Source organism: Phacochoerus africanus, chromosome 7 (assembly GCF_016906955.1).
Source record: "Phacochoerus africanus isolate WHEZ1 chromosome 7, ROS_Pafr_v1, whole genome shotgun sequence".
Lineage (NCBI taxonomy): Eukaryota > Metazoa > Chordata > Mammalia > Artiodactyla > Suidae > Phacochoerus > Phacochoerus africanus.
In genome coordinates this window covers 75255615-75270637 of record NC_062550.1, presented here as the reverse complement: position 1 = coordinate 75270637, position 15023 = coordinate 75255615, and the positions used below count along the sequence as shown (strand labels likewise).

Genomic DNA, 15023 nt, shown 5'->3' with positions numbered 1-15023 from the left:
ATTTTTTAAATCCTATCAAATTGTAACTAGAAGGAAGTGACTTATTTTGTGTGTTGTAATTACTGGCTTTATTTAATTTCACATAATTTTTCTTTTATATCATCTAGTGCTTCCTTATATTTTGAGCTACTTAATGTATCATTTTAATAAGCTCTGTCTTGATTCATGTTAAAAGTAAAACAAAAGGGAATAACTGGCATGATTAGAGATTAATGGGCACACAAATAACTAGTTCATTTCCCTCTAGGGAAGTCAGTTGCAATGCAATGTGATAAGAACATTAATAGAAGTATATTTTTTTACAACCAGAGTACAGTAGACCAGAGATGAGACAGAGAAGTGGGGAAGACACAGAAATTCCCTGTTTTCTAGTTTTCAGACTAATCCCCAAAGTTATATGTGTGCTGTGGGGTGAATAGCGGGGTGAATAGTGGCGGTTCTACCATGTTTCATTCATTTACTATTAAACCATTTTTAATGGTCTATTTTGTATGAGAAGCATAGCAGTGAATAAAGTAGACATGGTCCTTGGCCTCGGAGAGTGTGCAGACTGGTGGAGGAATCAACACATTAAGTCAACTCACAGTGTAATACAGAATTTCCAGCTGTGATAATGGCTCTCTTTGTAGGACTATTCCAAGAGGAGACTTTTAAGGCCCTAAGTGACAGAATGTGGGTTAGAGAAAAACCGTATTTGCTGACAAACTCGTTGTTGGGTGAAAAACTCCTCAGTGTTAGGAAGCTTTCCCCTGCCACCTGTTAGTTAAAACTATTCATTAGAAAAATACAAATTATGTAAGATTAAATTTTACTTAGTAAACCAATTGTATTTTTACTCTTGATATTTTCCCTTAAATAAATAAATTAATTAAATTAATTCCCTTAAAATTACTTGGATTTTGATGAATTAGTGATAATTTGAGAAGAGTGAATTAGTTAAAATAATGACTAGGCCCAGTGACCCACTAGATCAGCTTGAGAATTTGCTAAGAAAGCCCACCTTAACAGTGTGCAATAGCCTTTGTGACCTTGGCTTTAATGGTAATCCTTGGTAGACTTCAACTGCCTGGACTATATTTTTAATATTTAGTTCTCTCCTCCTTCCCCCGAACATTTACTTTCATTTCTTTGCTCACCTTTATCAGCTCTATTAAGGCCCATCTGTTGGGATAGTGCCCAGCATTTTTGTTTCTGGATGCCGCACACCGTGACTTTTCTGAGGTGCATCCAGTCCTCCGTGAGGTGGTGGTACAGAGTTGTAATAAGGTTGGCACCAAGCTTTCAAATGGTGCAGGGCAATAATAACCCTATGCGCCTCCCTAGTTTATCAACCTAATTTAAAATACGTCCTGTTTCTGAAAATCTTTTTCGAGGTATTTAAATTTTACAAGTTTAAGAGCTTAGAAAGTAAACTCTTGGGGTGCTTTGTGGGGTTCCTGTAAGACAAGGATCACAAACAGAGCCAGCTGAATTGATGGGTGACAGAGGCCAGTGTGTTCCTAGTTAAATGACTGCCCTGTGGTCCTTTTGTGATATCTCATGTAAAATGTGCTGATGAAGGTTTTTTACCTTTAGTAAAGTATTCATTTATCCAAATCCCCAGACTTTTCACAGTTTGATCAAGTGACTGTAAAGATCCTGATACTCCTGAAGATTTAGGATAGTCATTCATGTTCTTTAGTTATCACAAACGGTATGTGATAATAAACTTTTGCTTGCAGTTAAGTATTAATCCTGGAAAGGAGGAAGAATAAAATAAGGTAAATGATGGTTAAATTTAGGTTGTGTTTACCTGATGCGGAAGAGCTAGCAACTCCCTGAAGAAATTAATATGTCATTAATAGGGGGAGGTTAGAAGATTAGACACATAGGAGACATTATACCTATGCTAGGCAACTGCTGGTTGTTCATAGTACATACTTCCAGATATTTATATTTTAAGCCCATAAAACTTAGTGTAAATCAATTTATTTAAAACAGACTGTTTTACTTTCATTATTTGGATGGAAAATGACTAATCTGGGACTCATATAATGTGTTTTCTTCTGCTTTCTCTAGTTTATATTCATGTGTGCACAATTCTTTTTACATTATTCTTAAGATCCAGTATATACTATCAGAGTTTTTGCTTCTTCTAGTTTAAAATAATTTCTTAATTACAGCCTAATCATTTACTTTTTGTTGTTTTTTAGTAGAAACTATTACATTTTTTCTTATTTTAAAAATATTCCTTAGAGTTCTTTTTTATGAATATTTCATTATATATATTTCATTAGTCTTTTTCTTTCTAGCTTCACTTTTAAGTGGGAAATGAAGTAGGCAGTGATCTTTTATATTCACAAACCAAACTTAATAATCTGTAGAAGTTTAAATGTCCCTATAAAAGCCTTCTTTCACCCCAAGTTTGTGTTGGAGCTTAAATATGAGATATTTTCAATTCTATTTCTTACCAAGAAAAGTTCACAGTAAGATCATATGGAAAAATATTGAAAGATAAATCATTCTTGCAATAGCATTGTATAATCTTACCATGTCTAGTTTTCTCTTTTCTCCTTCATAGGATTGTTATTTCTACTTCTTCATTTATATACTATTCTATCTCAGTTAAGGAAATAGATTTTGTTCTTAGAATATTTAGTTTTTTCATTCTCCACCATTCATCACCATGCGGTGTGAGCATATCGAAGTATCATTTGTTTGTACAATAACTTATGTTTATATCCTAACCCATACCATACCGCCTTCCTCCATGCTTCCAGACAAAGGGCTTGTAAGTTCTGAAAATGATTACGTATTTCAGACTGCATCTAACTTTTAGAAGATGCAATTTTCTAATATGACTCCAATCACTTAAATGTGCAGCTGAATCCATTACTCACAAGAGAGAAAGAACAGAGCAAATGAAATTCTGTTTTCCTAATATATCCCTGTTACATTATTGCACTATCTGACAGACTAATAAAATATTCATACATGTGTCAAAATAAAAGGGAAAGTGGTAGGATGATGATGAGTCGTAGTAAGATGAAGATGGTGATGGTTAATGTGAGGACAGCTTGCTTAAGAAATTCTCATAGGGAGTTCCCGTCGTGGCGCAGTGGTTAACGAATCCGACTAGGAACCATGAGGTTGCGGGTTCGGTTCCTGCCCTTGCTCAGTGGGTTAACGATCCGGCGTTGCCGTGAGCTGTGGTGTAGGTCGCAGACGCGGCTCGGATCCCGCGTTGCTGGCTCTGGCGTAGGCCGGTGGCTACAGCTCCGATTCAACCCCTGGCCTGGGAACCTCCATATGCCGCGGGAGCGGCGCAAGAAATAGCAACAACAACAACAACAAAAGACAAAAAAAAAAAAAAAAGAAATTCTCATGGATCTCATCTAATTGCTAGTTATAATGTCAACAATCTTCCATTTTATAATGAAGAAATTTTAGTTTATCGACAAGTAGATCCTTTCCACATTATTATTACCACAACCAACATGTGTACGGGTGAAAAAAAAAGAGAAAGGATGAAAGAAAAAGAAAGAAAACACGCCTGGTTCCATCTGAGTTTGATAGCATCTTGCTTTTTTTGAGGAACTTAAAATAAGCTGTATTTTGATAAGTCCTGATAAACATAAAACTAGTCCATCTTAGAGGGGTAGAAGGTTTAAGATTTTTATCTGGGAAGACCAAGAGGTTAAATGGCTTATTTAAATGTAATATGAAAAATTAGCAATAAAGACGAGAAGGAAATCCACAGTTTTCATCAGCTTCATGTAAAAAGGATTGTGGTTGTGTAAACTTCTTTTGGACATTCTTTACCAGTCCTCTACTTTTAAGCTACTCTCTGCACTAATGCTCCCAGATTCATCCTTCTTACTCTTCCCTTTAACACTAACTTAAAGTAGGGGTGGGAAATAGGCAATAATACCCGATGGGCAGATCTTGTCTACCTCGATAACTGCTTCATCTTAATCCCCAGTGAGTCGCTTCTTCTATTGTATTTACATGAGATGATAAAGACTTTTGAAAAATAATGCCCTTGCTTGGAGTTCCCGTTGTGGCTCAGCAGTAACAAACCTGACTATTATCCATGAGGATGCAAATTTGATTCCTGGCCTTGCTCGGTGGGTTAAGGATCCGACATTGCTGTAAACTGTGGTATAGGTCTCAGACATGGCTCAGATCTGGCATTACTGTAGCTGTGGTGTAAGCTGACAGCTGCAGCTACAATTTGACCCCTAGCCTGGGAATTTCCATATGTTGCAATGTGCAGCCCTGAAAAGCCAAAGGGGGAAAAAAAAAAAAGAAAATATACCCTAGCAATAATAATCTTAATAGCTGTCATTTATTGGGTGTTAATACCAGGTACTACTCTAGCATTTGTTTACTCAATAAATATAAACAGAAAAGGAAATATAGGGCAACACTCTTACCCTCTCTAATAGTATAATTATTAGTGTCATGATAAGAACAAAGATATTTACTGTTCTGCATATAACAATACTTTCATAAACTCTTGTTCTCTGTAAAGATCTTGTCAGGGTGGCAGAACAGTTCTGTTGATTCTCAAGCTAGGGAGGTGAAGGCTTAGCAAGTTAAAATGACTTGTCCACCATTACACAATTAATAAGTTCTAGAGCTGAGGTTAGAACCCTGATTTTCTGACTCCAAATCACCTGTGCTACCCTTTGGTTATAGAACATCTGAAATGCCCAGGGCTGACTCAATAAGGCAAGAAATGAAAGTTAGTGAAATTCAGTACCATCCAAGGATAAAAGTCCAGACTAACTGTGTGCTAATAAAACTGCATCCATCTCAAGAGTCACACGATTCATCAAACGATTTAACCTACTGGTATTCAGTTGAGGCCTTTGCTTTCTCCTCTGATCTGGAGTTCTTGGACAGGCAAGCCTGATGGTTGGATGAATCATTTATATTTGTTAATCATATTTAATTTAATTCTGTAAGTGTGTAAAAAAATTACCATGCAATTAGGAAACATGGTATGATAGGAGGCATGGCCAGATGGTGGTAAATGTAGAGAAAAATAAAGGTGATAGGAAATAAGGAGAAAAGAATAAGGATTCATGGGCTCTCATTTTATAAGTCTGAACCAAAGGTGACATTTTATTCTCTCTCTCAGATCCTCAGCAGGAATGGCCCAAAGTACCAAAGTTACCAATGTGAGCCTTCTCTGTCTATTAACTCAGTAGGGCTGAGAACATAATCCAAAAAGCTGTTGAGAGATAATATGCTTGTCTCATGGGAATGTTTCAGGATGAGTGTATATTAGTCATTTGTATTCATTAGATTAAAGTCATCGAATCGATGAGAAAATGTTAAGACTCATGGTTCAGTCTTTTGAAAGATGAGTTCAGTGTGATGGGAAGAATATTGACCCAGGAATCTGGATAGTTAGTTTCAAGATCTCTCTCCACCATGGGACTTTGGGCATGCCAGGATATTGCCTTCATTCTAATTGCCTGTAAAGTGAAATAGATGAATTTTAATGTAATGTACATTTGAATGAGGAAAAATGGGGTTTCAAATGAAAGTGGAAGCTCAGGCATTGCATTTGGAATATTTTAAACCTTTCTCGGGTGAAAAGTTTTCAGGTGATTGATTTTAGTGTAAAAAGAAAAATGTATTTTCTTCACATAATTTTGGAAGACTTATTAAATGCTTACCACACGTTGATCATTGTCCTAGATGTTTAGCTTCTTACGTGTTAAATTACATTTTTATTTCCCAAATGTATCTTTGAAGAAGGATAATCTCAGTTATGTTTGACAGTGCCTGTTTATCCCAGTATTACATATTAGCTCTATAACCTGATGGGGAAGATTCTCCTTGGCTTCCATCATGTTGTCAGAGTATGCTCAAACCCAGTGACTTTCACTGACCTCTCAAATACCATACATGTGAAATACAAGATGCATCTTCTACAGCTGGAGTCTAAAGCTTTTTTTTTTTTTTTTTTGGTCTGTTTTTTTAGGGCTGCACCCATGGCACAGGAAAGTTCTCAAGCTAGGGGTTGAATCAGAGCTGCAGCTGCTGACCTACACCACAGCCACAACACTGCAGGATCCGAGCTGCGTCTGTGACCTACACTGCAGCTCACAGCAATGCCAGGTCCTTAACCCACTGATCAAGGCCAGGGATTGAGCCTGCATTCTCAAGGGCACTATGTTGGGTTCTTAACCTGCTGAGCCACAACGAGAATGCCCTAGGGCCATTTTTGGTGCCAGATAGATTCCTATCCTAACATACAAAACAAGGCATTCTCATTAGATGAGGGCTTTGAACAGAATGGCTTTATAATGATTCATCAGGAGGTTCCTAATCACTTTTCATTTTTCTGTGTGTATGTAGCACGCCTGTTCAGATTGGGTTCCCCCATTACAGACCATAAGACAAAGATGTGGATGCGGGTGATTTGGGAGGGGTAAAGCATGACAAAGCGTGTGATGAGTCAGAGTGGAGAATGTGTGATAGCGTGGGAAACACGGTAAAGAGTGCCTTGATAAGAGGTTTTCTCCGGAAGCAATTAGAGCACAATGCTACTGAGGACCAATGTAGAATATTCAGTGCCTCAAACCTATTCCAGGAATATTTATTCATGATCCCTAGTCCCTCAGCGTGAAGCTCACCCCTGAGGATGGTAAATGAAGTCCCTTGAGGTTTCCTTAAGCGATCTCCCGTGGGGCCAGAACTCTCAGGCAAAGACGTAGAAAGACTCAAGGAGTTAGCTCTCAGATTCTACAGTGAGTTTCCATGAATTCAGAGAGGGGCCAAGAGCATACGGGGCGGGGCATTAAGAGCATCTGTTTAAAATCCTGCACCTTCAAACATGTGTAAAAATAACTTTATACTATGTGGTTGTGAACGTTCTTAGTACCTTCATAGGTATAGCAAATTCACTTTTAGTGAAAAAAGGTCACTAATATGGAAAGTAAGCAATAAAACAGGAGTTTCATAAGAAATGATGAGACTATATATTTTTTTGACTATTACAATCTTTGTTTTCTTAGTGTAATTCACAAATAATTTTGTCCTGTCATAGGAATCTTCAGACTGCACATGCTAAAGTACTCATTTATTTATTCCTTCTACCAGCATCTACTCTATTGCTGATAAAGCTTCAAATATTTGGAAACTAAAATTCTTACCTTTAAGAAGTCCATATTCTCCTGAGCAGATAGACCAAATAATTGCAGTGCAGTATTATAAAAAAACAAATTAATGCTATATGAACATAGAAAAATGAGTGACTGATTCCACCTGGAAAACGAAGAAGGCACATGTAAATGAATTTTTGTTATTTTTAAAAATTTCTGTACATCAAGTCATTTTGAGGGCAGAAACATGGCACATCAAATATGAACACAACCTATGCCATTAGCTCTGAATGTAAATCCAAATCCACCACACTTGCTAGCTGTGTAAAGCCAACAAACTTCTTGATTTCTGAGAGCCTCAGTGATCTGAAAGCCTCCTGCAATTCATGTGGTGATTAAATGAGACAGCACGTATGTAAGGCACAAAGGGGAACTGAGCGCGTGTTAACTTCCCTTCTGCTCACTGTGTATTGCTGTTCAGAAATTCTAGGGCATTTGTGGAGATCACGACCACTGCAGAGTTAAATCATCCTCTTAGGCCCATACCCATGAGTCTAGAATTTGAAGCATCCTCTATAGACACAGAACTGTTATAATACCCTTTTTCATCCTTGTCTATTTTTCAAAATATAAAAAGCAGTCAAAATTGTATTTTATTTGAACTTAGAGATATGATAGGAGTGTTGTCTGCTTCAATGTTAAATACATTCTTTTCCTCTTAAGTCAGGGAGAAAAGACCTCCATGACGTTTGAACAATAACAGCTAGTATTGCCCCCTTGGGAAGTGGGTGATCTGTGACTGCAACATTACCCCAGGTGGAATGACTTAGGGTTTAAGTCAAAATATAGTCAAATCCTTTGGGAATGTTTTCTGAATTAGATGTGAATTTAAGGTTCTATAATAATTAATGGAAATTTATCTCCACAGTATGTAAAGTAATAGTAACTGGGATTTGGGATTCTCTGGGACATCTTTGGTGATATGAAAATAGAGTTTCCTCAAGTGCCCTTTCTCTGACTTATATGTTTTGCTGGAAGGTAAACAGAAGAAATGGAGTTGCTTTAATGAGTTGAAATAGCAGTGTGAAATCCAGGCCTGCTGTGTTCAGAAAGCAGAGCCCTGCCCCCAAATCATGTGACTTTGAGAGTCACCAGTCCAGTTAATTCCAGGTAGACTGTTGTAGAAATGTTCGTAGTTTAAACAAATAGAAGGCACTCCTCCAGGGACTGGATATTCACAATATGATGTGGCCTGTCTCTGGGGAACTGTTTGTCTTTTTGGCTTATCTTTAAAAGGACATGCTGTCAACCTATCTTGAAAGGTTGCTTTGAGGATGAATTGAGGTAACAAAATATTTGCCATATAGGAGGTACTCGGAGGATGTTGGGGAGTTTGTTTTTCCTCTTCCCACACTCACATTTCTTATCCTCTCACTCAGTAAGCTTCCTCACTAGGCATCATTGTTCTTAAAATTTTTCCCTTATTGCACCTCAAGAGCATTTCATCTTGAGTCTCTTTTATCACTTTTCCTACTTGACTGACACTCGAATGCTGGTGCTCTTCAGGCCTTGGCGTCTAACTTTGCTGGGAGATTTTGTTCATATCCATGGATGTAAACATCTTGGAGATACCTAACCTGCATTTCCAGGTCAGAGCTCCTCTCGGATTCACAATAATATTCAGCTGCTTGGCTTTTTTTTTTTTTTTTGAGTATCCTACTCTCACCAAGCTCTACAGGTGTAAAACTGAATCCCTATCATATCACACTAATTTTTCCACTCCTCTTATTACCCCCATCCCAGTGAGGAACATGGCCCGTGGGTGTTCAGGACTGGCTAGAGAATCTAAACATCCAGCTCCAACAAGTTGTAATTTCCTTCGATTGTGCTCCCTTAATATCTTTTTTATCTTTCCTATTCTCTTAATTTTCACTGTCCGTCCAAGTTGAGATCCTGCCTTAGGATTCCTTGTATTTATAAGTAACAGAATCCCATTCAAATCTACTTAAGAAAAATAAGGATGGTTTACAATAAGGGCACAGGGACTGAAGTCAGGAAATATAGCTGGACTGGCAAGGGGCTGTCAATGAAAAAATTAATATAAGAGCAGAAAATTTTAGGGGAGTTCCTGCTGTGGCACAATGGAAACAAGTCAGACTAGGAACCATGGAGTTGTGGGTTTGATCCCTGGCCTCACTCAGTGGGTTAAGGATCCAGAATTGCCATGTAGGTTGCAGATGTGGCTTGGATCTGGTGTTGCTGTGGCTCTGGTGCAGGCCAGCAGCTACAGCTCCAATTAGACCCCTAGCCTGGGAACCTCCATATGCTGCGGGTGTGGCCTTAAAAAGACAAAAAAAAAAAAAAGAGTGGAAAAGTATATTTGAACCAACGTGAGGATTATAACCTGGGAGATGGTCCTACAGGGATCTCTGAGAACTGTTTAAAAAGCTGCGAGGGAGGCCAGTGTGTGTGATTTTGGTGAAGGAGAACATGCAGTTAAGCACATGTCTCGGTAGAGGTTGCTGCTAGTCACTAGGAACAGACATCTTAGTTATGGCTTTAGTGCTTTTCTAAATATGGGAAGATATAAGAATCAGGTTCATAAAACTTTCTCCTGAGAATATCTGGCTATCTGAGGGCCAGCTCTGTCCGTTCACCCAGAGCAGCATGTCTCATCCTCATCTTCACCCTGAATTCCCTTCGGCGTGGATTGCAGGTCCATGAACACATGCTAATGACTTCATTCTTGTAGAACGGATGGTGAGCAGCATTATTTTACAATCCCTTCCCTTTCGGACTTAATTTTGACCAAGGTTTGGGAGGCATTTTATGACCAGTTTGTCTCATGGCACTAGGAATGCTCATTCCCAGTTCAGGTGACCATGTCATCGATAGGTCACTCATGTGCTAATACTGGACTAGACCCTGTTAACGGTGGCCAAAAGCCTCTGGATCACCTGTCTTACTAGTCTGTTATGGTCCAGGAAACAGTCCCCTGTCATTGCTTCTTCCCATATCTAGAGTTACACTGCTGCAATCATTGATCTTATTGAACCATGTATTTGATCAAGAGTTTCAAGTTGCCTCAGCATCATTCATTTTATCTGAGACTCAGTCACACATTTGGTAATGCAAGAAACAATAATCTTAGAAAATAGGCAGAGTACAAGTAATGCAGCTAGTAACATGAGTAGGTCATAAGGAAGCATTTAAGCTAAAAACTCCCATTATATGTGGCCCAGTATCCTCCCAGGCCATCTGACCAGTCTGTTCTTTATCAGCCACTGTCCTTAAGGGAAGTGACATACTGGCATTGGACATAAGGTTCACCAAAGATGTCTGCATGTAGAAGGTGAGTGGTGAGTCATCGTGACCCTTTATAGGATTCAGAAAGGGATGTTATCATCTAAGCAGTTACATGGTTGATGCCAGAAGGAGAAAAATTGGTCTTTATGGTTAAGTGGATCTTTCCGCTGTTGAGGAGGCAGGGTTAATGTGTGATGAAGATGCATAAGGCACTCTTCTCTAGAGGGCAAAATGGACAGAGAAAAATTTTACATTAATTTTTTTTGGTCTTGGCTTAAAGTATGCATTTTTATTTCATGAGGACTGAAACCGGAAACTGGAGAATGGTTTGCCTAGCCTCTGTGTCCACGTGTGTTTTGTTCTTGTCTCTGGCTGTGTGCATTCCCTTCATTCTTTCTCTTTGAGATCTCTCTCTGGTTTAGCTTATGTGTGATCACACTCTGCCGTAGTAAGCTTGGATATACTCCTAATTCAAGCATCCACAAAAGATTGACTAGAATTGTCCCAATTTCTAATTCCTAAGAGAGAAAAATCAAAGGGAACCTCCCTTAGCCCAAGCATGTGAGGCCAGAGGGCTGGGCAACACCATAGGAGGAGGTGCACAGAGAATTTTTTTGCCTTAAATCTCACCTCCCTCAGTTTATCCTTTTTATCTCTGCCTGAGAACTTTGTGAAACAAAATAAAATCCTATCTCGTGTTGACCTAAAAATCATTTGATAGTTTCTGCAGTGTTCAGCTGAGCTCAATGTCTAGAGCCCTTCATGGCCTGCCTTGTGCAGCTCTGCTCTGCCCTGTGTCCTACCACTTCTCACATGCTCTGCCTCCTGCTGTGTGGAACATCCTGTGCTTCTGGTGATGGTTAATCCAAAACTCAGGGTTTTCGTACATACCATTCTCCCATCCGAGGTCACATGCCATCTCCCTACATAGAGGAGCTAATTTAGAGGATTTTCCTCTAGCCTCCTAATAACACTCTGAGTAGATATCTGTCATAACAGTTATTATGCTTTATTTGTTTGAGCTTTATTTAACACTTGTTTATGCATTATAAAACAGATTTATTTATCTATTTCCCCAGAAAGCCTATACAAAGAATAAAATTACCCTGCCGTAAAAGTGGTTCCCAGGTCCCCAGGGAGAGCCAGCTAGATTTTTATTTCTACTGTTTTTTTTTTTTAATATTCTGTTCATCACCAGGGTAATAGTATGGTGTTATAACTGGATCTGTCTCTGCCTGAGTGTCTTCCTTTACTAGTTTGCAGGTGTGACCTTAGGAAAACAAAAGCTATGACATTTAAGATTTCAAACAAGGTCTTTCAAAACTACTGCCAAATGAGCCTTATCTTTGAATTAGTGACACACTATAATGGTATTTCTGGTAATTCATTATACTGGATAGAGACTCTTTAAATTTAGTTTGGGGTTCAACCCTGAAGATCCCCTCACACAAATTCCGAAGGCAGATCTCTCGGTTCCTTTTTTTCTCAGGGAAACCGAAGAGCTAAGGTAGTGACTTCTGTCCAAGTTTGTGGTAGTGCTTCCTGCGGCTGATAGCGCTGCAGAATTTCAAATGCTATTAAGATGCTAGATGCAGAGACAAGTAGTCTAATGACATGTCATTCATGTCAGGGAGAAAAATGAATAGTGTTCCCCGCTGGAACATCTTCATTTATTTTGATAAGATTGTGTTTTTTTCTGGGCAGATTTAAATATACAGAATTAAATATAAGATGCTCCTATTTCCATTTTTGTGAAAACACACAATACCAGAAAATAGAAAATGTATAAAGTAGATTGAACTTTGTGATTTTTAACTTCAATTTCTTGCACAGAGTCAATAGTCTGGATTCTTCTAATGATCTTCAATTTCTTTAAAGCTCACCCCTCAGTCACTTGTCATAGCTAGGTTTGAGACATTTTATTGTATTTCCAAGACTCTTCACAAGGACCAAATTTCAGCATGTTTTCTTTAGAAAGTGCAGAATTTTTGCACTTGTTAAATTTCACACTAAAGACCAGATTTGGAGGGACTTGCATTGCCTCTTGGAGCCTGTGTGTCCTTTCCGGTTTCCCATACTCCCTGCTACTCTCCGTGGCTGGGCACCATCCAGACTGTTGTTGAGGTCAACATTAAATTAATATTCTACATAGAACATTCCCCATATGTGTCCCCCGCTCAAGGCTGGAATGAGATAATTAGACTGCTCTGGTTTTAGGAATAGAAATATAGTCTAATCATTACAGCAAAGTTGTGGACCTTTGTAAAATGTTTAGTTTCAGTTTTACCTCCAAGACCTTCATTCACGTTAAAAAAAAAAATTTTTTTTCTTTTTTCTGAGTCTAAGTGGATGAGTCTATCATTTGGCAAAACTTTATAACCGCTTTTATCAGTTAAGAGGAACTTGGGAATCAGACAGCTATATCTCATCATGTTGTTAGAATTAAATGAGATATCCTATTGAATGTTACCTTAAAGTGACGACCTTGCAGCGCCTTTATTATTTTATTCGGCATCTGACAGACCTGGTGTCAGATTGAACCATGTTTCCTGACCAGTTGTGCTACCCTGAGTGACTTACGTGGCCTCTCTAAGTCTGGCTTTCTTATTTGCAAATGGGGGAGAGTCTGCCTTTCATGGTGGTTCTGTTTCTCCTCATTCGTATTCATCTCAGTGAGCAGTACTATCATCTGCCTAGTCGCTCAGGCCCCCAAACCGTCAAAACATCTTCGATTTTCTTTTCTTTTTACTCCCCAATCCAGTTCGCCAATGAGTCTTGGCTCCCAAACCATGATTGTCAAACTGTGCGGAGACACGAGACACCTCACAGGGGCGCTGCGGGGTGCTTTACGTTGGTGAGGAGACACTGCCATGCCCAGACTACCACTCTTAGGTAGTGTTACCTTAATGAGTGGAACCTCTAGGTAATTGCTTTTGCCCTGGAGGTGCTGAAAAGAATTACTGAGACAGGAACAGCGCCATGAAGCAAGAAGCTTGGGAACTTCAGCTCTGTTGTATAGTGTGTACCCTTCCCTTTCGCTTCATCTCCATTGCTGGCCACACTGGCCGCCATTGTCTCCCACTCTTGTATTTCAATAGCTGGACTCCTAACTGGTCTTTCTGAGTTTAGCCTTCACAAACCATTCTCCACAGAGCAGCCAGAATTGAGATCTTAACGCTCCACCGTTGAGAAACTCCTGGTAGCTTTCCATCACACGTACAGCTCTTCACCATGTCCACAGACTCTGCCCACAGGGCTCCCGTCTGGTCCCCATCCTCATCTCCTGCCACTCACCCCTCACTCACTGGGTCTCAGGCACAATGGCTCTTGTCCTTTTCTTTCATGAGTTTTTCAAACTAAGTTTGTCCCCACCTTAGAGACTGAGCCTTGGCCCTTGCTTTTCCTTCTGCCTGGAAAGATCTTCCTCTAGAGCTTTGCTGTGGCTGGATCCTTGTGACTTGTGTCTAAATTTAAATATCAGCACCTCAGCTCGGCCTTGACCCTGTTAGACCTCCTCCCATCACTGTTTCGTCACTCCGTTTATTTTCTTCGTAGTGCATATCACTGCCTAACATTATCCTCTGTTTACTTGTTTGTTAATAAGTTCATGAGAGTAGAGCCCTCATCTGTCTTGTTGACCTTTAAACTATGCTCAGCGTACAATAGACACTCAGAAAATTCTGGCTGCATTGGAAATGTGGACAAATGTTTGTTCTATTTCCCTTCTTCAGAACCAGATAATGTCATTGATGATCATGTATCCATTGTTGTTTTCTCTATTGTAAAGCCTTGCTGACATTTTGAAAGATGGGGAAACCGGTGCTTGGGGATCAGACATTGGGTCATTTATTATTTTGCTTTAATAGTCGAGAAATGTCATATTGCCCTCTAACTCTATTTGAAGTGCATGACTTTTCCAAATCCTTGGTAAATTTATTAAACAACTGAGAGAAGAATTCCTGTTCTGCTTTCCTCTTTACCCAAATATCTCTGAATTGGCAAACATCATAGTTGGAGAAGTACTGGAGTAATATATATATAGTAAAATCAAAATCACCCATTTATCCCTCATTCTGTTGAAACACAGAACCATAAGCAGCATAAAACAAAGATGTTTATGTAGCCTTTACGTTTGTCCTTTTGCCTTTTCTAGGAAATGAATAAACCAGATTGCTAAATTGTATTGCATAGGGTTAGTTTGCAGTTCAGTGGGATGAAACTTTACAACAATCAAGTAAAGAAAAGATGAATAACAAAATTAGGTCTCCACAAAAGGACCTCATTAAAACTATAATATAATACTACAGTATTATAATATAATACCACAGAATTATGTACAATAAATTAAATCTATAATAATGTTTTATAATTAGGGCAAAATGCAAGCAAGTAAATTTGGAGAAGTATTTACAATCATAGGTTTTATGTTCTGGCTATTTGTTTTGCGGGAGAGTATTTCTTTTCACTAGTCTTTACAGAGTGTACCTCAAATTTACTAATTGGCTATTTTCTAAGGATTTAAAATTCAGTTAGAAATTTCCTAGCAGTAACTGTGTGGCTATGTTAAACTGGTGCACAAAATCCCCTTATGCCTTACCGTATCTGAAATACTGAAAC

The 15023-nt window shown here is 38.8% G+C and overlaps 1 protein-coding gene across 1 annotated transcript in view; it reads left to right on the top strand.

The window, feature by feature from the left end:
- The window catches only part of SLC2A13 (solute carrier family 2 member 13), a 381185-nt gene that overhangs the window by 169158 nt on the left and 197004 nt on the right, over nt 1–15023 (top strand). The window lies entirely within an intron of this gene.